The sequence below is a fragment of the Mastomys coucha genome, unplaced genomic scaffold (assembly GCF_008632895.1).
Source record: "Mastomys coucha isolate ucsf_1 unplaced genomic scaffold, UCSF_Mcou_1 pScaffold20, whole genome shotgun sequence".
Classification (NCBI taxonomy): Eukaryota; Metazoa; Chordata; class Mammalia; order Rodentia; family Muridae; genus Mastomys; species Mastomys coucha.
Window position 1 is genome coordinate 91,483,478 of NW_022196903.1, and position 24,920 is coordinate 91,508,397.

The following is a 24,920-nucleotide window of genomic DNA, read 5'->3' on the forward strand; positions in this document are numbered from 1 at the left end:
GGGGGAGGGGCTGTGTTCCCTGCCCTTTGTTTACTTAGGAAAACTGTATTCACACAATACACCCGTTCAACTGTCCCTTATCCACCAGAAACCAGGAAGGAACTGGAAGGCCCCTCTTCTCACGCTAGAGCAATCAATTGTGTAGACACTAAGAACCTGATTATGAATCAAGCTGTAACACATGTACATTCTTTCATTTAGCAATTGCACGTGCATGAGTTTCCCCTATCAGGTATTCAGATGAATCATCAAAGGGGCTCCCCAAATTCTGTACCACGGCAAAGGAAGACAGCATGATGCCCATCAATAGAGGATTGATTAGGTAATTATGGTTAGTTGACCTGTGCAGATATGAAAGATCCTGGTATGTTCATTTGAATTTTAGTCAGCTAATTATTAATTAAGATGAATACTAATGAACTAATATCTGTTAAGAAAAAAAATGCAATATAGAACAAGAGGCTGCCAGGCAACTCCAGTGTGTCAGACTAATGACAGGGAAGCTGATCACTAATGACAGAGAAGTCTGTCACTGCCCTTCGGTGAGTGATAGAGACAGGGGTATGATTTCCATTTTCTTTCGTTTGTTGCACCCTTGGAGTGATGGTTAAAAAGATCATATGGCATTTTGGTAATTAAATATGTGTTTTTATTCAGAAAAAAAAATGTTCTTTCTGTAAAATTCACATACCCCTTAGCCCCTTGCTAAAATAGAGGGTTTTTTTTTTTTTTTTTTTGCCTAGAAAGAGATTTCCTCATTGTGAAGAAATGTATAAAACTTGACTGTTGACATCAGAAGATTTTAGGGCCTACAAGGTGAGTCTGTGGCATAGGCTGACCTTTGTGATTATCTTTGTGTGCATCTGTAGCCGTGAAGATTATAGGTATCACCTTATCATATGTCATGAGATGTTAATTCTATTCTAAATTTTATCCAGTTCCTAGTTAGTAGTGTTTCTTCCACTATGTCCCTGATTCTCACCAGGAAACTGTAGCATCCCTGTTTTACAATGAGGAAACACAATCCATTCTCTCATCTGGTAAAGACAAATGAGTTACTTACATCAAGAGTTCTTCTGAGAGAACATAAAATGCTTGATACCCAGGCCAGTATACACCGAGTTCTCACTTGAGTTCTCACAGAACAAGCTGTTACTGATGTGGTCAACTAAGTGGCTTCATTTCTCAAAGCTCCAGTGAGTCTTGTTTTCCTAATGGCACTGTTGAAATTTGCTTTGAAATGACAGAGCTGTGGCAGCTCACTCTGGGAGCAGGAAAGTCTGTGAAGTGACAATGCAGCAATCAAATAACTCAGTAACTGTTTTGTTTGACAGTTCAGAGATTGTTGGGCATGTGACTGTTCTCAGATGTCCACAGTGTCCAAAACGGACTAATGTTGGGATTTGCACCAAATAAGAGGATATGGGGTTGTGGATGGATTAGTGTAGTTGCCATGGGGAATGGTTCCCTTATCACAGGAGTGGGGTTGTTATCAAGTGTATGGACCTCACTTGCTTTTCTTTCCAGTGTAAAGGTCATATCAGATGCCAATATCAGGTTTGTAGACTTTCCCACTCCAGAGTGGGTAAGCTGAATAAATTTCTACTGTTTATAAGATATATAGTCTGTGACATTCTGTTGCAGCAAACAGTCATGTATTAAGACTTCTTAAGAGAGCTGGAAGTGTTCATCTTTTAGGGAATCCACCCTGATCTCCTCTTGTGCTCCTCCCTACCACTTAACAAAAATTAGCTTGCTTCTTTATCTAATTATAATAAAAGGAAGCAAATCCTAACTTTAGGTCCATATGGCTCAGCATGTTGAAACTTGAGTGATATTTCTTCATAATTACCAAGAAAATTAAATAAGAGATGGAGATGATGCTAGATCATACTGTTAACTATATTATCTACATGATGGAATTGTGTTTCATCATTCAGTTTTACATTAGAAATACATTGTTGACTTGAGCAAATGATCACAACATATAATAGAAATTAAAAACTATTACAAGGCAACATATAACTACAAGACAAAATAGGAATAGTAAACAATGATATTATTTATCTCATGACAGACAAGTTCACTGAATGATACATATACATATATAAGTATACATATATATATATCATATAAACAACAAATATATATACAATATATGTGTGTGTTGTGTACATGTGTGTGCATGAAGTTATACAAATATTTCCTAGTCACATCTCAGAACAACCCTAGGCGGTAGAGATGATATTTTCCCCACATTATAGCTAAGTAAGGTGAACTATGAATAACTTGTTCAGGATCCAGCTGGGATCAGAATCTACGTGTGACTATATCCAAGTTCCAAGCCTTTGGCCACATAGGGAGGATGAATACATGTGGGGAAAGTTGTGTCTGGAGGAGGAAGAAGAGAAACAGAAGAGGGGAGAAGGAAAAGGAAGAGAATGAAGAAGAGTGAAAAAGAAAGACAGGTGTAGAGGGAATGAAAGAGGAAGGAAGGAGATGAAGAGAAGAAGAAGGAAGGGAAGGAAGGGAGGCTGAGGAGGAGGAGTTGAGGACAAGTTGTTGATGCCTTTTGTGTAATGTATCATTCTCCTTAGCACAGTGGTTCTCAATTGTCCTGATGCTGTGGACCTTTAATATAGTTACTCATGTTGTGATGACCCCCCAACCATAAAATTATTTTCACTACTGTTTCATAACTGCAATTTCACTAGTTATAAATTATTATGTAAATATCTATGCTTTCCAGCTGTCTTCGATGACCTCATGAAAGGTTTGTTCAATGTCCCCATTGAACCTAGAGTGACAGGTCTTTTCTGACATATTCCACCACCACCACCACCCTGTTTGCAAAGCAGAGGCTAAGCATCAAGAGATAACAGCACCTCTCATTGTCTTTCCAACTCAGTTCTCCATCACTGCTAAGCCTGGGTTACATGAGAACAAGTTCTTGAAGTCAGCCCCCTAGAAGTGGCAAAGTGTTCTGTACAGTCTGGAGAATTACCCTCAATACATGTGCTTTCAGTTTTGAACGAATGAGTTCATTAAAGGGTATATTAAAGTACTAGTATGTAAAGAGATAGAGACCACAAATAGATAACAAATTGTGAAAATGGTAATATACACTATCCAGCAAAGATGCCTGGAGTAGCCTGATTGACAGAGCAATCAAAGGTACCATCATCAAATCAGGGCTTATAATGGAATCTACAAGGGAAACTGACATTCCTATTGAGCTTTCTCTCCACTGATGAGCTTACTATGGCTGAAATTTCCCACTGCAGACAATTTTATATCATGAGATAAACCCTGCTGAATATAGCTTGCCTTCTGTCTGTTCTCAATGACACGATGTCTTCACTCTTGGACTATTTTGACATTCACATCCTTCCCTGTCAGAGTTCTGCAGGCCAGCCATCGTTGGATAATAGACCTTGAGACAAATAATCTCAGGTCTAAAACTGGGGCTACAGTGCATCCAAAGCCAGCTTCCCAGTGAGCTAGAGCAGCATGTGGCAATCTACCGATATAATGTCCAACGTACTTAGTGATAAAGACTTCATTGACCAGTGAAGATCTCCCAGCCTCTCCAGCAGTGGGTAGAGTTCAGCTACCTGTCACTCCAGAAGTGGTCTCCTAGAGTGACCTCTGTGACCCAGAGACAGTTAATGGAAACATTCATGTTGGCCTGGATAACACCAGGTTAAACACCTGGTTAACCCTGGGCCCTGCCCATCATTAGCAGTGTCTAGTTTCCCAGACACCCTCCAGGGCATCTTGTCTTCCAAGAAAGTCCTCAGTAAAGACCTCAGGTACCAACCGTTTTCATCTGCCATCTCCAGGAATGTAACAAATGTTGTTCAAACATAACACTACTCTAGTCAACTTACCTGAAATATTTGTGGGGAAATAAACACCTGCTATCCCTATAATAACAAGTTACAGTAGAGGATGCCGTACCAAGCACTTGTTACTATCTGTCAGTGTCACCACACTGACAGATTATGGATTAACAGTAATTTGAGGCTGTAGGATTTGCCCCACTTCTGGTAAAGCTAGTTATTTTCCAGTTTAAGATTATGATCCAACAAGTTATCCTGGTAATGGTGGTGCATGTCTTTAATCCCAGCACTTGGGAGGCAGAGACAGGAGGATCTCTGAGTACTTGAGGCCAGCCTGGTCTACAGAGTGAGTTTAAGGAGTGCCTAGACTACGCAGAGAAACATTGTCTTGAAAAACAACAAAATAAAATAAAACAAAACAAAGCAGAATACAACGAATTAGATCACAGTGCTCTTTTAATTCAGCTTTTAAGATACACTTATTTGGGACTGGTGAGATGGCTCAGCGGGTAAGGGCACTGACTGCTCTTCCAAAGGTCCTGAGTTCAAATCCCAGCAAGCACATCGTGGCTCACAACCACCTGTAATGAGATCTGAAGCCCTCTTCTGGCAAGTCTGAAGACAGCTACCGTGTACTGTATATAATAATAAATAAATCTTTAAAAAAAAAAAGACACTTATTTGTAAATTACTATGTGTAAAAATGATATTTACAGTGATAGTCACATATACTCATTTAATCTATGTAAATTGAAAAATATATTGATATAGTAAAATTGGCATAACTCTATTGTTATTATAATAAATTAACGTCCATACTTTCAAGATAGATGAAGAAACACTACCAGCTAGTGTTAAATACTATTGGCCACAAATTCAAGGGAGCAGCTGCTAGGTCAGATTTGTGAGGCTTACGTCATCTTCTGTTAATATTGCGTGTCCATCCCCATAGGGGACCAGGCAGGGCTTTACTCTAAGAATACCCTTCCTTTTCCACTGGGCTTTCTAAGTTGTCTGAAAATGCACTTTACAGAGTGCACATGTATGCATGTAAGTCTGTGTGTATGTGTGCGGGCGTGTGTCTGTTGCAATGGAACATTAAGTATGGCAACAGTTTTGTTGATATTAGGGAAACTTGGGTTTGTTTTTCTTACAGAGGTGTAGCATAACCTTTGTACAAGAGAAATCTGTACCTGTTACCCACAGGAAAAGACCAGACTTTATGGAAACATGACTAAGAAACTCTCAGAGTCTGTCTGATTTTCTCCCTGGATTCTTCCCCTTGCTCCAGACAGAGGTAAGCCTTGCTCCAGCCAGCCTTCTGTATCTTTGTGTTTTGCACTGCACATTCCACTGGCCCTGAATGATACACACCATTTTTAAAGCTCATTTTAGCAATTGCTATTGTTTGAGATATAGGGCCTTTGATAGCCCATCTAGCTTTCAACTCACTGCATAGCTAAGGGTGGCTTTGATTTCTGATCCTCCTGATCCCATGTCTTGACCTAGAATTACAAATATCTGCCACTCTGCCCAGTTTATGCAGTGTTAATGATTTAGTCCAGGCCTTGAGCTTGCTAGACAAGCATTCTACCAACTGAGCTATATCCTCACACCTCATAAACATTATTGTGGGAAACCTTACATGGGGACTCAATATGTACAGGCATCTTCCTTGTCATCATTCCCCAATAATAGAGTAAATTTAGTATTTCTGTACATTCCCATTGCACAAGATTGGATAACTAACCTAGGAATAAGTTAAAGTATGTGGGAGGATATATGTAGGTTATATGCAGCCATGAAGACACATCATCATACAATGGACATGATCACCTGTAGATTTTAACATCCAGAAGAAGGATCCAAACCTAGCCTTTGTCTCTGTTGTCCTCTTTGCTGGGAATTCTCTTATAACCCTCATTCCCTGATGGATTTACACCAAAATATACTTACTTATTTTATATTGGGGTACATTTCTTGTACATATATTCCTTGTATATTGTGCTAAACTTGAAAAAGCTGGTTTCTTTCAAGTTTCTCCTGTACTTTGACCATGTCGAAGTGTCCACCCCTCTTCTCCTTCCTTTTCCTCTTCTGCTAACCCTCTTTTTCCCCACTCCCTTCTTCTTTCATGACATATCTATGTGATTTGATATGTCTATATAGGTAGGATCTAGGATCCACAAGTAAGGAAAAAAGTGATCTTTTTCTGAGTCTGGATTATTCTAATTAAGGTGAGTATCTCAAGCTGTATTTATTTTCTTGTAAGCAATACAGTTTCACTCTTTTTTATGGCTGAATGAAATTCCATTGTCATATACACCACGTATCCGTTATCTATTCATCTGTTGACAGACACCTAGCCTGATTCCATGACTAAGCTAGCAATAAACATAGTCAAGAGTGCCCTCAATAAAAATGGATACTGTATACACACATCGTGAACATAAATGCTCAAATGCCACTTCCACTGTCACACCATCCCTGACTCCTTAAGCCAGATTTAGCAATGCTTTCTCTTCCATATCTTTAGTATACTTTAATGTGTGCATTTATCAGCTGCAACAAATGAAGCAAGATCTTTAAACATCGAAATACAAAATCAGCCTAAGTTGAGGCAACTGCTTCCTGTATTTTTGGGGTCCCAAGATCTCGCATAGCGCTTGAACACAGTTGTTCTATAAATGTGGATGAGTGAATGGCAGACAGAGACATGGTCTTAGAAATCAATTTAAGTTTCTCTTAAATAAACAGGACTCCAATGAATTTAGCGTAAAAAGACATGAAACTCCTATAGCACCTATGCTTGTGTGCTTGAGCGCACATTGCTGTGAGTAGCATCCATCGGTTTTCTCAAGGGAATTTGTGATATCAGTCCCAAATCTCCAGTATCATTCAGACTCCTCAAAAAGCTAAAACTTTTAATTTTTCTGTTACACAACTAAAACAAAACAAACAAAGCAAAAACAAATAGTGAAGCTGCAAAGGACTTTTGAGCTTACGTAGCTTGCAGGGCCCTGTAAGTCTAGAGTTTACCTCATTCACTCCCATGTCCCATGTGGAATTATCAAATGACCAGGGAGTGTGGGTGGTAACAAATGAAGGAGATGCTTCTCTCTTCCTGTTGACTCATAGCTCCAAGCAGAGGAAGTGATCTTAATTTGTGGATAGCTTGTTGTTTGAAATTGGAAGCTACATCATAACTCTGCTCCTTGTGGCTTTTCCTTCCGAGCTTCATAAATTTCCCTTACATTTGCAGCCAGGGTGAGGTATTCACCATTTCCCAATCTGGTGTTTGTGCAGCACCACAGGCAAAAGTTAATATGTGCTCTGGCTGCCCCAGGGACTCCAGGGCAGCAGTAAGGTAGAATTAATCTATCAATGCAATGTGGTCTCTTAAAAGCACCTCTAGGCTAGCTTCTTGAACAAAAGGCAGAGGGGAACAGAAAAGATCTGTTGGTACCACCATCCATCTAAATGGATGCAAATGAAGCCAAATTGAAAATGTCTGGCCTCAGCAGAGGGATAAGAATCAACAGACTGGCCATTTGCATATTTTATTATAATGGTGAATCCAGACACAATGACTGAGCAGGGATACAGGCATCTCAGGAAGGCAATTGATCCTCACATTTACTTTCCCTGTCTTGATGAGAAAATGGCTAGCTAGGCTTTCTGAGTTCATGAGCTTCCAAGCTGGGAGAGTATGTTGACAGTTTAGGAGAACTTGGCATTGGTGCCAGTGAGCTAGTGAATCCTGTTAGGCATCTTTTCCTGTTAGTTTGGGTCAAATAATAGCTTTTGGTGCCCAGTAACTAACTTTTATTGAACACTAATTCAGGTACAGCACTAGGTCCTGTATACACATTTCATTGCTCAAGTCTCCAGGCTCTGGGGTAGAGTCCATCCTCAATCCAATTTTATGGGGAGAAGGCCCAGTTCACATAGTAAATGAGTGACTCCAGATATTAAAAACACATTTGGTTAATCCCAGAGCCAGACCTGTGGGCACGTAAAGTCATTTCTTTTTCGACTATCAAATCATCTGCTTATTAACTCTTTCTTTCATTCAGTAAAATTTATGGATCAAACCTACTACAAGGTAGTCAGTTGTTAAGTACCTGGATAGAAGGTAATACAAATATTATCCCTGCTTCCAAGTCCTTGTCTGTAATAAGATGCACTAGAAATAATAATAAAAATAAAACAATTTTGGTTGTTTTATGAAAGCAGCAGAGGAGGTATTTTCTTGTCACCTTGTTCCTTCTCAGCAACATCCCTGTTCCTCCTCCTCCTCTTCTTTGTTCTTCTCCTCCTGTTCCTCTTCCTCCTCATCATCATTATCAGAAGGATTCTTTATTGAATCTTTACTATGTGGCTGCTACTATACTTAAGTGGCAGAGGAGGTATTTAAATCTAGAACTGACTGATCCCGAAGCCTCACATTTTAATTACACATGTGTACATGTTCATGTATGTGCATATCTATGTGTATGTACAGCATGTGAGGATCAGCAGAACAAAGGATAACACTGAATGTCTCTCCTCAAGTACTGCTCACTTGTTTGTTTTGTTTTGCCTTGTTTTGTTTTGTTTTGTTTTTCAGGGTCTGTCACTGGCCTGGAACTTGCCAAGCAGGCTCGGCTGGCTGCTCAGTGAGCCCCACAGATCTGCCTATCTCTGTGTCACCAGTCCTGGGATTACTAGGCAGTGCCACTACACATGGCTTTTTGCACATGGGTTCTGAGGCTCAAACTCAAGTCTTTGTGGTTGAAATTGCAAGCACTTTACCAGCTAAGCTATCTCCTCTATCCTTAAAGCTTTATATTTTAATCAAAGTATCTGATGAGGATGCTAAAGACTAAGAAAACGGTGTCCATTAAAAGATTTAAAAAATTATGGAGAGTTTCATATATAGGGGTAGATATAGATAGATATATATGTTTAATATGTTTTGATCAAATCTACACTGTCCTTACTCCCCCAGCTCCTCTTACACATACCCCACTTTTCTTTCCCAACTATATGTAATCTTTTTTTTTAAACCCACTGGATACACTTTGTGCTACCAGTATGCACATGGGTGCCCCCTGGAGCATGGCACCTTATTAGAAATCACATCCCTGAAAAAAACTGAGGCTCACTCTACCCCCAAAGCCTTTAATTGCCAATACTCCTTAGCTAGGAGTGGGACTTCATGATTCTCTCCCTTATCGTGATGGCAATTTGACTGGCTTGATCGTGTACAGGTCTTGTGTACACAGCTAAAACCGTCACTGTGATTTCCTATGTAGAGAGGTCTTATTACATCTGAAGAACCCTGTTTCATGGCAGTCCTCTATAACCTCTGGCTTTTATGGTCTTTCTGCCTCCTCTTCTGCAACAACTACTGAGCGTCTGTCCCATTTAGAGCTAAGCATGCCATAGTCTCTGATTGCACATCGATCAATGGTGAATTTCTGTACTATTTGTCATCTACTTCAGAAATGTTCTTCTCTGGTTGTGGGGTTAAAGATAAGCACTTCAGAGGTAATTTAATACCATTTCCCAGCAGGACTGGGGAGATGGGTTAGCAGTTGAGAACATTTGCTTGGTTTTCAATAGCTACCTGACAGCTCACAACTGACTCCAGTTCCAAGAGATCCAGCACCCTCTCCTGGCCTCTTTGGGCACTTGCACATACGTAGTTCACATAAACTCACACAGGTACATATATAAGTAAAAACAAAACAAAATAAGGGAAGAGAAAAAGAAAGAAAGGAACAAACACAACTTGCCCCAATTCTATTATTCCCAGACAAACCCCAAAGGACTGAATCGCCTACTGTAGAGATGCCTGCTCATTTGTGTTCATTACTGCTCTACTCATAACAGTCAGAAGATGGAAACACCTCAGATGTGCACCAACTGATGAATGGATAAAGAAAATGTTGTATGCTTACACAATGGAATATTATTCAGCTATTAAGAAAAACAAACTTATGAAATTTGCAGGTAAATGGATGGAACTGGGTATAATCATTCCGAGTGAGGTAACCCAGACCCAGAAAGACAAACACCACATGTTTACTCTCATACGTGGATCCTAGCTTTGAATCTTTAGTTAGTATGTTTAAGTTGGTGCATTTGCCAAAGTCTGGAAAGTAAAAAGGACCATGAGAAGTATAAGTATCTTAACAGGGGGGATAGTAGAACACAGATTATAGTTTGAAAGGGAAAGGAAATAATGGAGCACAGAGGGTAAGTGCAGAGGAGGGTGGGAGGGAAGGTTGGAAGAGATAGTTAGTGTTGGGAGGGAGACCAACACTAAAGACCTTTGAAAAGCCATATGGAAACATACTATTTTAGAAGCTTCCTAATGCACACACACACTCACATACACTACACACACACATGTATATGTATATGTGTGTATATGTATATATTTATATGTATATATACACCCACATATATACAGCATACATACATGTTGTGTATATGTATATATGCAGATACATATATACAGCATGTGTGTGTTATGTGTATGTGTATATATTATAGTTACAACATATATATGTTGTGTGTATGTATATATATCCATATACATGCATATGAACACACACACACACATACAGAAAGTCTGGATGAAATTGTCTATTGGGGTGGATGTCTCTCCCAAATGCAGAGGATATCAAACAAAAAGCCTAGGATCAGGTATGGGTTACCTCTACCTCATTTTCATTTGTTGGTCAGTGAGGTTCCATAGATGCCCAAACATTACATGCTATTGCCACTATTCCTGCTTTTCCTCTAGAACAATAAGATCTGGTTGCTGAAGACATCACACTCTGAGTCTTAGGATATGGAGAAATCGAACTGGTACTATTGTGGCAGCTTCATTCCTACTGCCCAGTGCTGTGGGCTAGCCAGTCTGGGCCTCCCTTAACCCGTGGGGGAACAGGGTCTTGGTCAGGTCAACAAGGTGTCAGTGAAGAAATAATGGCAGACACAACACATGGAAGTTCAGGATCTGAGTGTATTTCTTAAAAATGGCATCAGACTTTTACAGTCATTACAAAAGAGAAATGAAAAATCTGGCAGCTCAGCAGTTGAGGTACATCTGAGGCCATCTAAACCACACTGGATCTAAAGCAGCCACCTCTTCTGGACAGGCGCTGTACCCCCTTGGCCCGAGCGCTTTGGGTGGGTGGGGGGCCCTGCGGACCTCATGAGGCTGGAAGCTCGAATGCTGTGTCTAAATCTAGAATGCCTCTCTCTCTCTCTCTCTCTCTCTCTCTCTCTCTCTCTCTCTCTCTCTCTCTCTCTCTCTCTCTCTCTCTCTCTCTCTCTCTCTCTCTCTCTCTCTCTCTCTCTCTCTCATGCTCTGCTGCTGACTGCTGTACACTGCCCCCCCCTCTCTGTCTCGGATCAAGGTTCCGCCCATCCTTAGTAAAACGCCCACTATGCTAATCTTCTGGGCTAGTAGAGACAAGTCTCTTTCTTGCTAAATCCTAGGAGTGGCTCAGCTGCCATAAGTGACTGAGAATGAAGATTCTACTTGACCTTGCCCTGGGATATGTCTCCCATTCTGTAAACTTCAAGGCCCTACCCACAATGTCAAAGGCAACTTAGTCTGGATGGATAACATTCTTTACGAAATTCCAAGCCAGGGTTTGGCTAAGATGTTGGAACATTGATATAGGTCAGAGAGCAATTGTCTAATTTTGTTTAGCGATAGTAAATCATATCTTGGTGGGCACCTAGCACTCGAGTTTACAAGGACATATCTGGGCTACCTCTGCATTAGGGGATGCCACGAATGAACTCCAAGAGACTGGCTTCCTTTGAAGTCTTTTCGCCTCTGGTCTGTGGCCAAGCTTTTGGGCTCATCACAAGACTTCATTGGAGTGGGTGTGGCAGCCCAGTTTTTGTAGTGCTAGTAAAAGGTTCTCAACAATCTTACCCAGCTGTGAATCCAGTGAGCTGTGATAAAGACTTGTCTTACAAGGTGTGTCCATGGGTATAATAGTGACACAAAAGTTTTGGGAGTAACTGTGATAGTTTGTATCTGTTTGGCTCAGGAAGTGTCAATATTAGTAGGTGTGGCCTTGTTGGAGTAGGAGAGTCACTGTGGGCTTGAGCTTTAATACTCTAGTCCTAGCTGCCTGGAAGCCAGTAATCTACTAACAGGCTTCAGATGAAGATGTAGAACTCTCAGCTCCCCCTATACCATGACTGCCCAGACTCTGCCATGCTTCCACCTTGATAATGGACTAAACCTCTGAACCTGTAAGCCAGCCCCAATTAAATGTTGTCCTTTATAAGACTTGTATTGGTCATAGTGTCTGTTCACAGAAGTAAAACCGTAACTAAGACAGTAACCATTTCTGGATTTGCTTTAAGGAGTCATTGTAAAGCAACTGGGTTACAGCAGCTTAAGAGTAACACAAGCTTCAATACACTAAGGGCTTTGTTTCTTTAAATCCTTGGAACTGACAGTACCTGTTCTTGTTGAAGGGACTTACTCTACCTCCTGAAGGCCAGTCTTATTGTGTACAAGGAGAAAATGAAGCTCAGAAAAAAAAATAAGTGACTCGCCTGAGTTCCTCATACAAGGGGTCCAGGGTTCATTGGTTCTAAAGATCAAAGTTCTGTTCATCCAGAATGTTGCCAGTAGAAATGTTCCAAATGATTCCAAGCTTTCCAAAAGGCAATATTAACAGCTTCAAGGATCCAGGCTGCTACTTAACTTCAATGTTAATAAGGTCTTCCTTGTCCTAAGATTCATGAGGTATTATTTTTCTCCTGTTTTTAAAATGCTTGGTAAGATGATGGTGGTGGTGGTGGCAGTGGTAGAGATGGTGGTGGAAGAGATGATGATGATGATGATGATGATGATGATGATGATGATGATGATGTGTGTGTGTGTGTGTGTGTGTGTGTGTGTGTGTGTGTGTGTGTGTAGATGGAGACAAATATTGAGGATGGCTCTGGTGTTGTTTGAATTTTGAATCCTGGGAAGGAGGAGTTGTCTGGAATGAGGAATGAGTCACATACTCAGGTGACTTCTTGTGAATCTTCTGTTCATGAATAAAAAAAATAATCACTGGGTGAGTAGGTGGGACTTCTGGTTGGAGAGAGGAAGAGAAGAGGCAGCAAAGGGAGATGGGCTTTTAGATGGGGACATCAGGAGGACAAGATATAGTTACTTGTGACCCCCAGTTTAGATGGTGAATCTGCCAGGATTCACCCCTGGAGGATTTAGATTTAATGTGGCTTACAAGATTAGGATTCTAGTTGTTGCACCCAGCGATTGATCCTGAACTAAGTTTGTGTGGTGTTTTCCTTCAAGTGGTGGTTCAACTGGGTTCCAGAGAGAAAGGTACCGTGGCAAATCATGAGTTTGCAAGAAGTGTACACCAAAAGGCTGTGGGAATTTTGAAGCTTGGGGTTGGCATGATAGTGACCCACCAGTGGGAACTTAGCAAGCTACGTGGAGAGATTTCAGAGCTCTGAGTCTGTCTCCATGAGATAAGAACAGGCCAGCCATGCCTACCAGTGCCTGCCAGTGTAGCATGGATTTTTTTTTTTTTTTAATATTTTCCTGCAACAGACAGAAGAATTGCCAAGGACCTGGTGGAACTTAGTTAACATACTTAATAGATTGTGAGGTTCTGGTTTTCATTACTGATAACAGCTTGCTTCTGGAGGGGTAAGAAGCCAGGGAGAGACACTTGAAAGGAGAAGGAGAACTTCCATGTTTAATTTACCCTTTAACCTTATGTATCCAAAACCAAAAACTTGCTACCCAAGGCTATTCTTGGAGTGTGGCTGGGCTTTGGGTTTAAATTCGGCTTCAGGGGTCTGGGTGGATCATTGGAAGGCAGTCCAGGAGAGGAACAAGATCATTTATGAAGCATCTATCAATATTGGAGAGGTTTCCCTAATTATCTCTGCTGGGGCTGGAAGGTAATCTTCCCTTCAGAATTCATGTTGATGTTGAATTCTGACTGTGGTGGTCTTAAGGGTTGGGGCCTTCGGATAAGTGAACTAATGTCCTTATGAAAGATATTTCAAAGAAAGTTTATGTCTTTGACCTTTCTGCTTCCCAGCACATGAGGACATGCTTTGTGGCACTAACTATGAAGCAGAGAGTAGTTCTCACCCGCCAAGGCCAGTGCACTAAATTTGGGACACCCTAGCTTCCTCAGGTACAAGCAATTTCAGGTCTTTATATTTCACCTGAGTATAGTATTCTGTGTTACCAGGATAGCCTAAGACAACCTCATTTGACCCCTTAACATATCCTTCAAATGAGGCATTTTTATATCTTTCTAACCACAAGCATGTCTTCACAGTGTATAGCTATGTCAGATAGATCTGGGAATCAAGCTCAAAATTAGATTCTAAAAGCAATTTACTTTTCTCATAAATGGCCAAAGATGAGCCTTATTGTGTTCTAGTTAAACACACTTGCCAAATGATATTCTTTAAAATAGATTGAAGTATGACCCCTTGCTATCTAGTATTTCAATCTTTGCTTACAGTTTTTCCTTCTTTGGAGGCCTCTAACTTAGCAATTACAGTAGTATATGCTTGATATTGGACACATGTTTTCTAGCTCTTCAAAGTCTTTTTCTTCTTTGGCTCACACAGTTTCCTTTATTATCAAAGCATGGGTCCTGTTCACTGTGTGGTGAGGCAGCTCATTGGGAAGCATGTTACTATGAAGACCAGTCATCCTCAGAAAGATCTTTTGAAAGAGTCATAGAACAGAGAATTTAAGGCTATTGATCCAGCAATCCTACTTCTAGAATCTCATTATAAGGTAAGTAAAAAAATACATATTAAAAATATATATTATTTTCACATATTATACAAGCTTAAGGTCTCCTTAAGTTTTTCACTGTTATAAAACACAATGCAGCTATTATTACATAGCCTATGTATTATCATAATGTATACTATATATATTTATACATGAAGTATACAATGGCTTTCATATATTATACATAATGATATTGATATAATTTATTACTTGCCAAATTGAATATTTTAAAGGATACTGATTGGGATTAAATTGTTAAATTGAAGTCTACTGGTGTCACAAGTTGAATGTTACAGAGTAATGAAAAATATTCTTGGCATGTATGTATTGATGGGGAAAGTGTAATTATAGTTACATTTTGTCCATTTATGCCCTGACATGTGTATTATGTATACAAATATGAGTCAGAAGACTAGTATGGTAGTGCACACATCTAATCCCAATACTAGGGATGCTAAGGCAGGAGGATCAGAGTTTAAGCCACTCTGTGCTACATAACAAGATCCAGTGTCAAACAAGTAAACAAGAAATAGAAGAGTTTAGATACCTATTTGTCTAAATGCTAATCATGAATTCTCTCTGGGTAGCAGGCTTACTAAAATGTGTTTACTGAACTTTTTTAATTTTATGAATATTTCAATAAGTCCATATTATTTTTTGTTATTACAATTGTTCTCAAATGTTAGAGCTACAGGTATCTTCAAAGGATCAAATTCAAATTCTTCATGCCATAGGAAAAGTAGCTAATTGAAGATTATAGACAGTTCATCCCAAAGTGAGACTCTGGCTTCACTCTTGAGAACCATGTCCTTTGATTAGGTTTCTGACTGGAGGCTTTTTATTCACTGGTGTGAGTAGGCTTCCATTTAGTCTGCCTCAGTCTCCAAATTTGGATTTGACATCTCTGAATCACACACTGGCCCTGTGTGTGCCCCAGTACCAGGTAAGTTTAAAACTGAAATGCGAAGAGATTATTTTTTGCTAGTTTGGGCAGCAGTGCTATAGGATTTAAATGGAGTGTACTACTATGGATCAGAGTGGTCTGAGAGGGCTGTGATGGAAAGCAAAGTGAAAGATGTATGGGAAAGAGAAAGAGAGAGAGAGAGAGAAAGAGAGAGAGAGAGAGAGAGAGAGAGAGAGAGAGAGAGAGAGAGAGAGAGAGAGAGATGAGAGGCAAGCATGCTCATCCATGTCAACATCAGGTCTATTTGTTATAGGTATGCTGGAGGTTAGAGACCACTTTCATTTGACACCATTTACCTGGTGAATGATAAATAGCTCCTCCCAAAAAGCACAGCACTCAGTTTGTACAACTGTGCTACAAAGTTTTACATTCCTCTAGAAACAGGAAAACTCATGAGGAGAGTGGGGCTACAGGCTGTTATGAGCAGTCTAATGAGGATGCTTGAAACTAAACCTGAGTCCTCTACAACCCCAAAGGAATGCTTAAGTGAAAACACGTATCAGCCTTTTATATATTCCTGGGCCTATCAAGTTGATTTCTGTTGAAACTGATCAGATATCCTCAAAATGATTCCTTAGGAACACAAAGCTTATTGTTCCTGTCCTGAAGAAAATGTCCTTCCTACCTCTGTTGGTATCAGCTTTCTATTTCATTTGACTGCTCCAATAACTACTTGTGTTAATGACATCAGACATTGAGTTGATGAGACAAAACACCTAACACAAGACCTTCATGGGCAGCCTGACTCTGCAGCCTGTACATCCTGCTCCATGCCATACCTCCCTTGTGCTGTGTGGTTCAGCCTGTACAGTTCATGTCTGAAATGTCTCCCACAGGTGCATGTGTTTGTAATTGTATTGACTTTATGGTATTGGAAGGAATTAGCTACCAACTAGGTCTCTAGAAAATGGTAGGAGGTTGTAAGCCCTGGGTGACAGAGGTAGAAAGCTGCAGGCTAACTTGTAAGGGTCAGAACCCTGCTACACTTCTGACCAGCCCTTAGCCTCCTAAATAGCCAGCGTGAGAAGCACCAGCTGCATGGATGGAGCTCCCTCTGTTGCCTCTACCTTCCTACATGATGAACCTCAGCCCCCAAACCTCCAGCTAAAACAGGGCTCTACCTCTTTAAGTTCTTTCCACCAGGTATTTGGTCACAACTGCAAGTAAACAAACAAACAAAAACACTTGACCCAAGATTGGGCGCCACTTCTGGTATGCTTTTCATGGGGCTGTCCCTGTGCTAGGATCTCTTATTGACCTTTTCTAAGCTCTCAGCTTGGTGAGATCAACACCATTGCTTTCTCTTTTTCATGTCTGAGACACTGCAGCCAGAGTGACATTCTTCCATTCAGCTGGAAGACATGGGAGCTCTGGCTTGCTATATGAAGCAAAGAGAAACTTTAGGGTAAATGGGCACAGCATAAAAGACATAGGAAGGTGAGTTGCAAACCTTAGGCTCCAGGCTTTAAGATTGTGCTGATTCTGATTGGCCTTAGATTAGTTGCTAAGAAAACAAGGAATAATTGTTCAATAGGCACAGGGGACAGTGTCCATTGCCTAGTATCTATTTAGGATTCTGTCTAGTACAATTTCTTAGATATTAGATTACAAAATGATATAACCCAGCCTACTTGTGTTTGTCTTAGTATTTCAATAGTCATCCATCCATCCATCCATCCATCCATCCACCCACCCACCCACCCGTCTGTCTGTCTATCTATCTATCTATCTATCTATCTATCTATCTATCTACCTATCTATCTATCTATCTATCTGTATGTTCTCAGTGTGTTTGGTCAAATCCAACTAATGAAAAACAATAGTTATGTACTTTTGAGTCATATTTTCCTGTGACGCTGTGCTTTTAGTTGAACAGGATTTAGGTACAGCATTTTCTGGTTTAGGTCTATGTTAAGGTGGACACTAACGAACATCAGACAGACTTGACTGAAATAGGACTCAAAAGAAGTGATCCAGAGAAGTGGGAATCTACCAAGCAGCCCTATCAGGTGACCTGGCTTCAGTATCCCACACTGTGAGGCTATTCTTCCACATTCACCTTCTCAGGCTGGATATACCCTCCAGTGTCTGCTGAAGCCAAGAATGGTGGTGCCTCCTCATCATTCAACTTGAATTTAAAGACTTGAAGGTTCTCCTATATGCGTCCCAATGTCATAGACTCAGGGGGTCACTGTGGATATTAAACTGAATCCGATCCTGACCTAAGGTTTTCTTGTGCTTTGCAGTGATCTATGTAACCTTGAGATCCTGTAATAGCAAAGACTCTTCTGTCTTAGCTCAAGGACTACACAGAGGGCTGTGGACCATGATGCTGATGCCCTCAGAGCAACAATCCTGGATCAGTTTGTCCTGGCTAGAGTATGGGTGGCACTTGACCTGACTAGCCACTGCTTTATATTTCAGCCCTGGCTTCCTCAACTGCCTCTCAATCCAGAAGTGTTTGCAGGCACCCAGGGCTGCCTCTAACTCTTCATTCATCCATGCTTCCAAGAATGTAGTTTGAATGGTGAAAGCATTGCCTTTATTGTCTCTGGGAACTAAGGCTCTCCCTGCTAATGTCCCTGTGGCTAGTGAGTAATCCAGACGTCCAGATAGTCCAGGCTGGGATGCATGAGGCTTCCAAAAGGCTTCCTTCAGTAACTTTCTCTCAAAGCATGTGGAGGATAGCTTGCAGACACTGAAGGGGTCCTCCTGCTTCCCAGCCTTCTCCTGGATCTTCTTTTGGATGGCTTCTCCCACCTCTTTCTCATTCGAATACACATGGACATGGTCAGTGTGGTGCTATCTAGCATCAGTGGTCACCTTCTCAGCTTCCTCGATTTTGCCGAGGGAAAATGTCTAGGTATCCAGGCCTACATGGGCATTGTGGCTTTGGTACTGAGCTCCACAGAGTTGGTCATAGCTGAGAGGTGATTTTGGTTGCTGTAGAAACAGCTCTAAGTAAGCAGACAGATGCCTGTGTCACCCTTCTTAAAAATAATCTCAACAACAGGGCAAGGGAGATGGCACAGTTATTAACAGTTGTCACACAATCATGAGGACCTGAACTTGACCCTCAGCATACTTTCTAAAAAGCAAGTACAGTGGCATGTTTCCTGATTCCCGGCACTGGGAAGGTGGAGGCACATAGATTCCTAGAGTTCTCTGGACAGTCAGTTTAAACTAATTGGTGAACCTCAGGCTCCAGTGAGATACCCTGTCTCAAAAAGCAATGTGCCATGGCCTGAAGAATGACAATACTCAAAATCAGTTGGTCTCTGGCCTCTACATGTACATACTTACACACACACACACACACACACACACAAATACATACACACACACACATAGGAACAATGAAAACGAATCTTGATTGTGAAACATGCAGGTCACACTTAATAGACAGCTCTGACCTGTGGATGAATCACACAAGACAGATTGCATTATGTAAGACCTATTGCATGGCAGATTGTAATTGTATTGACTTCAAGAAGTGGGAAAGGATTAGCCACACAGTGAGAAAAAAAAAACTCAGTCCCCAGGGAGGGGATATTAAAACTCATATCTCAAAGTGGCAACAAGATAAAGGCAATAGTGGGGCTTTTGTGGTGGCAGATGGCCTCTTAATTGGTTTTTTTTTTTTTTTTGTATCATACATTACTCTCCTATGTATCTTTCAAGTCTTTGTATACAATGATATAATACAGTGTCAAAATCTCTCTCTTTCTCTCTCCCTTCCTCCCTCCCTCCCCCCCTCTCTGTGAGTGTGTGTGTGTGTGTGCACATGTTAGATGCTGTCCACCTTTTTATTTTATTTTATTTATGCATATGAGTGTGTGTGTATGTATATGTGACTTTTCTGCATGTGTATATAGTGATGGATGTGTGTGCAGCTTCATGTGCAAATGTGTGCACATGCATGAATATAGGGTCTTTCACTGGCCTGGAAGTTGCCAAGCAGTCTATGCTGGCTGGCCAGTATGCTCCCAGATCTGCCTCTCTCCACTTACCCAGCACTGGATTTACCATTTGCCTTTTGTACACCGGTTCTGGGGGTTAAATTCGGGTTCTCATTCTTGTGATCCCAACAATGGCAAGATCAGAGGTGGAGACAGGAGGATGACCAGCTAGCCCAGCACCCACATTGTAACTCATAACCATATGTAACTATAGTTCCAGGAGATCCGATGCCTCCCCTCACTCCTGGGGGCTCATACACTTAGGTACATGTACATACACATAAAATAAAAATCAAATACATATTTAAAAAGTAGAAGAAATATCAATATAAGGTTTTGAAGTATCAGCAATCATTACTGACATGGAACAAGCCTACATCTTTATAAATAGAGTTTCTGTGCCTAGAAGTGTGTTAGATATCTGGAGAATAAGTCAGTGGGGGAGGAAAAGGTGGTTTTCATTTGTATGAACTTGGTGATGTTGAGGAAACCTTTGAGGTTTTCGTTGTTACAGAAAACGTTCCCTAACTTGTCTTTTTGGGTATTCTCTCTCCTTTTTGCGGTGACTCCATTTAGATTTCTTTTATGTAAACAGCTTTCTACAATTCCTTCTACAATAGTAAGTTTGCATTTGTCTTTTCAAAGGGCCTTTAATATTAGTAATTTCTCCCCATATTCCCTCCTCTAGTTTGCTCTCGCCCCTCCCTACTTAATCTTCCTGTTCTAGTTTCCCCTTTATCCCTTTGCAACACCACATTCTATTTTCTCCTTCCTTGTAAGAGTCCCCATTCCCACCCTTACCAGCCCCATCCCTTACCAGCTCCCTAATCTCCATAGTTATTACAAATGAAAGACACCCACCTAAGCATAGGAGCTAATATCCACGTATGAGGGAGAACATGCCATGTTTAACTCTGGGTCTGGGTCACCTCACTCAGGATGATTGTTTCCTGCTCCATCCGTTCACCTGAAAATTTCATAATTTCATTTTTTAACAGCTGAATGATATTCTATTGTGAAAATGTAGCACATTTTCATGATCCATTCTTTAGTTGATGGAACTGGCTGTTTCCATTTTCTGACTATTATGAGTAGAGCATCAATGGACGTGGATGAGCAATTATCTCTGGAGTAAGATGTATGGACCTTACAGCATTAGGTCATGGAAGCTGCAACTCCCCAGCATGTGCCAGATTTCCAGGCACTTGCATCTGGACCTGGGCCTGTAGTCCGAGGTGAGACTGTTGGGTGAGAATATTAGGTACACAGTGCATGGTATTGATCACGACCTTAACTTCATAAAGTAAAGACGGTGTGCCTCGAATGTAAAGTGCTCCCTGCAGTTCCATGACTTTGCATACTTGGTTCCTGGTGGGTGCTGTATTTGGGGAGGTTGTGGAAACCTTCAGAGTTGTCACCTAACTGGAGGAGGTGAGTCACTGGAGATGTTGATGGGTGGGGAATGTGTCCTGTCCATGCCAGCTTTTGTTGGACCTCCCTTTGCTTCGGGATCCATAGAGGATTTAACAAGCAGAGTCCCAAGTTCCCTCTGCCACATCTTCCCTGCTGTGCTGGACTGTATCCCCTCGAGCCGTGAGCCAAAGCCCTTGAACATCCAGCCAAAATGAACTCTTCCTTAAGTCATTTCTGTCAGGTATTCCATCCCTTCCTCCAAAGGCTTTTTAGTGTCTTTTTCTTTTTTATAAAGCGAATGTTTTCATAGTCTAATATTTGGAAAATTAATCCTAATGTGCTTTGTTCCCCACTTCTCAACTCGCTAATGAGTGACAAAACTTCTGTTATCAATCCCAGCCTGGAAGTCACTGGTGTGCTTGTGAAGCCTGCCGCGTGTGAAGTGTTTATTGTATTGAGTCTAAGGGAGACAGCCAAGCAGCCTGGCAGCTGCTGGGACTTAATGGAGATGGGTCTCTCTGGGGAGGCTTCAGTGCATTGCAGACAGCATTGGGGCATTTGTGACTGGTTCCTGGGCGATGGGGGCAGCAGCAGGAAGGAGCTTTAGCTGTCACCTGCCCTGTCTGGGGGCACTGCAGGAAGGTCACTGGGTGTGGAGAGGAAGCTCTGAGAATTGCTGGAAGCCTAGATCCTGATAATGCCCTGGGGTGGTGAAGTGAGTGTTGGCCTTGCCTGCCAGTGAGTTCCTGTGCTGGGAGAGGAACAAGAAGAAGCAGTGAGAGAGACCCCTGTGCTACCCATGTGGAAACTGGTACTCTACAGGTCCCTCTCCTTCAGGGTCTGGCAGGGTTTCTGAACCGGAGGTGGTGATTTTTGTTGGGATGAGGTATCAGATTGTAAGCACAGGGCATAGAAGTCTTCGTAATTCTGTTAGGTATTGGAAAGTTTCAGCCTCAGAACTTTCTGATCAGCCACACTGACACAGTGCACCCCAGGGTCACATTAATAAAGGCAGATCTGATATCAGGGAATGATTCTCTCTCTCTCTCTCTCTCTCTCTCTCTCTCTCTCTCTCTCTCTCTCTCTCTCTCTCTCTCTGTCTCTCTCTCTCTCTCTCTCTCCCCTCCTCCCTCCATTCCTTTCCTGCAGAAGAGGAACTGAATAGATGATTTTGGACCAGCATGCTATAGATGTCTATAAATGAGAGGGCTAATATATAACATGGTACATACCTTTCTTGTCTGGCCTAAGGATGTGGCTTAGTGATGGAATGCTTGCCAACTATGCAGATGGCTCTGGGTTCTATCTCTAGCACCATAAAACTAAATAAATGGTGATTAAAAAAAATCAAAAGACAAAAGCAAAAAAGTCAAGATGTCTACTAGCCAGGCTTGGCAGCTCACATCTCCCCTCTCAGTCCTCATGAGACTGAAGGACAAATTCAAGGCCAACCTGGGCTGGTAAGACTTTGTTTATGAGGGAAAGTTTTAAATAAATATAAAACTCATGCAGGACTTCCTCTCCCTGGTACTTTTAAGAGTACACAAAATAATGTCAGGATCATGGTAGGGTTTTTTGTGTTTGGAAAATAATCTGTGTGGAAGTTATTCTGTGTTACTTGGAATGGAGTGGCTGCTGTAACACTGAGAACGTGGCTAACTACTTGACCCCGCCAAGGAGCAGAACACAGTTCCAAAGTGCACTACCCTGTAGTTGGCTCCCAGAGACACCGGGTTCTAACTATTGATTAGAGAACTATTCCCACTGTGGTTCCCTAAAAAGTCTCATCTCCAACTCAACCTAGCACTGCCTAGGATTCATTCCTAGAAGTGAGTGTCAGCAGGTGGCACATGCAAAAGAGAAGGTCCAATTTGGGAAATTCTTTTGATCTTGTTTGTTTTTGAAGTAGATTCTAACTATATAGCCCAGATTGGCCTCCAAGTTCCTGTGTAGTCTAGGCTAGTCTTGATCTTATAGTGGGTTCTCTTGTGTCAGTCTCCCAAGTACTGGGATTACAGATGTGCACCACCACCGCTGGCTGGGAAATCTTGGTTTTAAAATGTAACGAAGCTTATTTTGCCTGGGACTCTAATATACTGGTATGTACCCCAATTTCTAGTGAAGTGTGTTCAGAACTCGAGGCCTTAGTGTTGTGTCCACTGTGCCTTGGGGAGTCCTGTTTGTACTGTGCACAGCAGTTTCAATGACACAGTCCTTTGGAAACAAAGGGATAATGGTTTCTGAAGTCCTTGTGATCTCAGACCTAAGCAGGTCTTTAGGTTCACTTGTTTCCATTATTGTTTTTAAAAAAATCTTTCCCAGTGTGATCCTCCCTAGAATGCAAATTTGTTAACCTGAGAATGTGACATCATGGATTCATACCAAAGATGGAGTCAGAAACAAAAGAAAGGTCAAGGTGTTAGAATCCTGAACATTTTAAACCACTGCACATTCATTTTCAGGGCTGTATTCTCTGCTTTTGTGCAGTCTCGGACAGAGTTCTCATCAGATGCTCATCTGGGAGAGACACTGGCTCCTAAGCTATGCAGGCATAGCTTTATTTAACATCTTTCTCCTCAAAAAAGTCTTACTTTTTGTGATTTTGTTTACCTCTGACCAACTTTTCTGAAAATATTTAAATATGAAACCCTAGAAATAAATTATTTATACTATGTGACCTGAAAATAGAGCTGAATCTGTACTTGCTGTTAACAGACCCAGAAGGAAGATGGTGAAGAACTAGAACCATGCATCCATCTGGCCCTACCAACAGCAAGCCGCCTGTCATCCTCAGAAGAACCCTGATGGAGGATGTAGGGATGGTTATCACCTCCCAGGCGGGCATTCTGAGTCCCAAGGCTTCAGACACGAGGCCTGACTATCCCATTTCTCTGGATCTCTAAGGCAGTCTCCCTCAGAGAATCAAGTGGGATTGGGGTGCATGATGTGAAACTCACAAAGAATCAATAAAAGGTTTTAAAAACTGTTAAAAAACAATGTATGCATTTTAATTATTGTATCATTGTTATAACACGAAGAAATCTTACACCACCCTGTCTCATCCCACCAAACACTGTAATCATCACTTTGTCCAGCGTATTGAGACTGTATATGTGACTAACTCACAGGATCACAGTGATTTTGTTAAATAAACCTTATTTTACTTTGTAATGACCTCAGCATTCCAGAATACCGACTGGCGATTTCATTTCAGGATATTATTATAGCCGTTATGCTTGGTTATTATTGTTATTGACTTCTTCTTGTACCTAACTTACAGTTTATCTTGGGCACGCATGTGGGGGACGGGGGTGGGGAGGGAATATATAGAATAGATTTTGGTACTCTCTGTGGTCTCTCAGAACTGCTGGAGCATACTTTTCACCAGTGAAGGCAGAGCACTAGGCTCGTTTCCTTGTAGCTCTGAGCGTATGTGATAGCAGCTTGTGTCTCCCTTTATGGGAAGTTGCTAACTTTATAATGTATTGTAATCACAAGAGTGATGGTCCGTGACCTTTGACCTGTTCTGTGGGCTAGAAGCGAGTCAGATGTCCCAACCTTGTTCACCAAAAGGGAACCATCTAAGGTGCGGGTCTCGGGACCTTTAAAGGAGTGTCTGGCATAGAACCTTTCTACAATCCCGACGGAGACATTACTTGCCTTTGGCAGAACTGAAATCGGACTAACCCAGACATCTCCTTATACTCTGTGTGTCAGGGATGCACACTAGCTTTTGTGGGATGACATACATGTACCTGTTCATGTACATGTGTGCGTGCATGTGGAGGCGACAGGTCAATGTTGGATGTCTTTTATTGTTCTCTATCTTATTTTTTTTGAGACAGGTCTCTCGCTGAACCTGGAGCTTGTGGATTTGGCTAGGTCAGCTGGGTCTATTTTCAGGGATCAGCCTGTCTCTGATCCTCACCTCT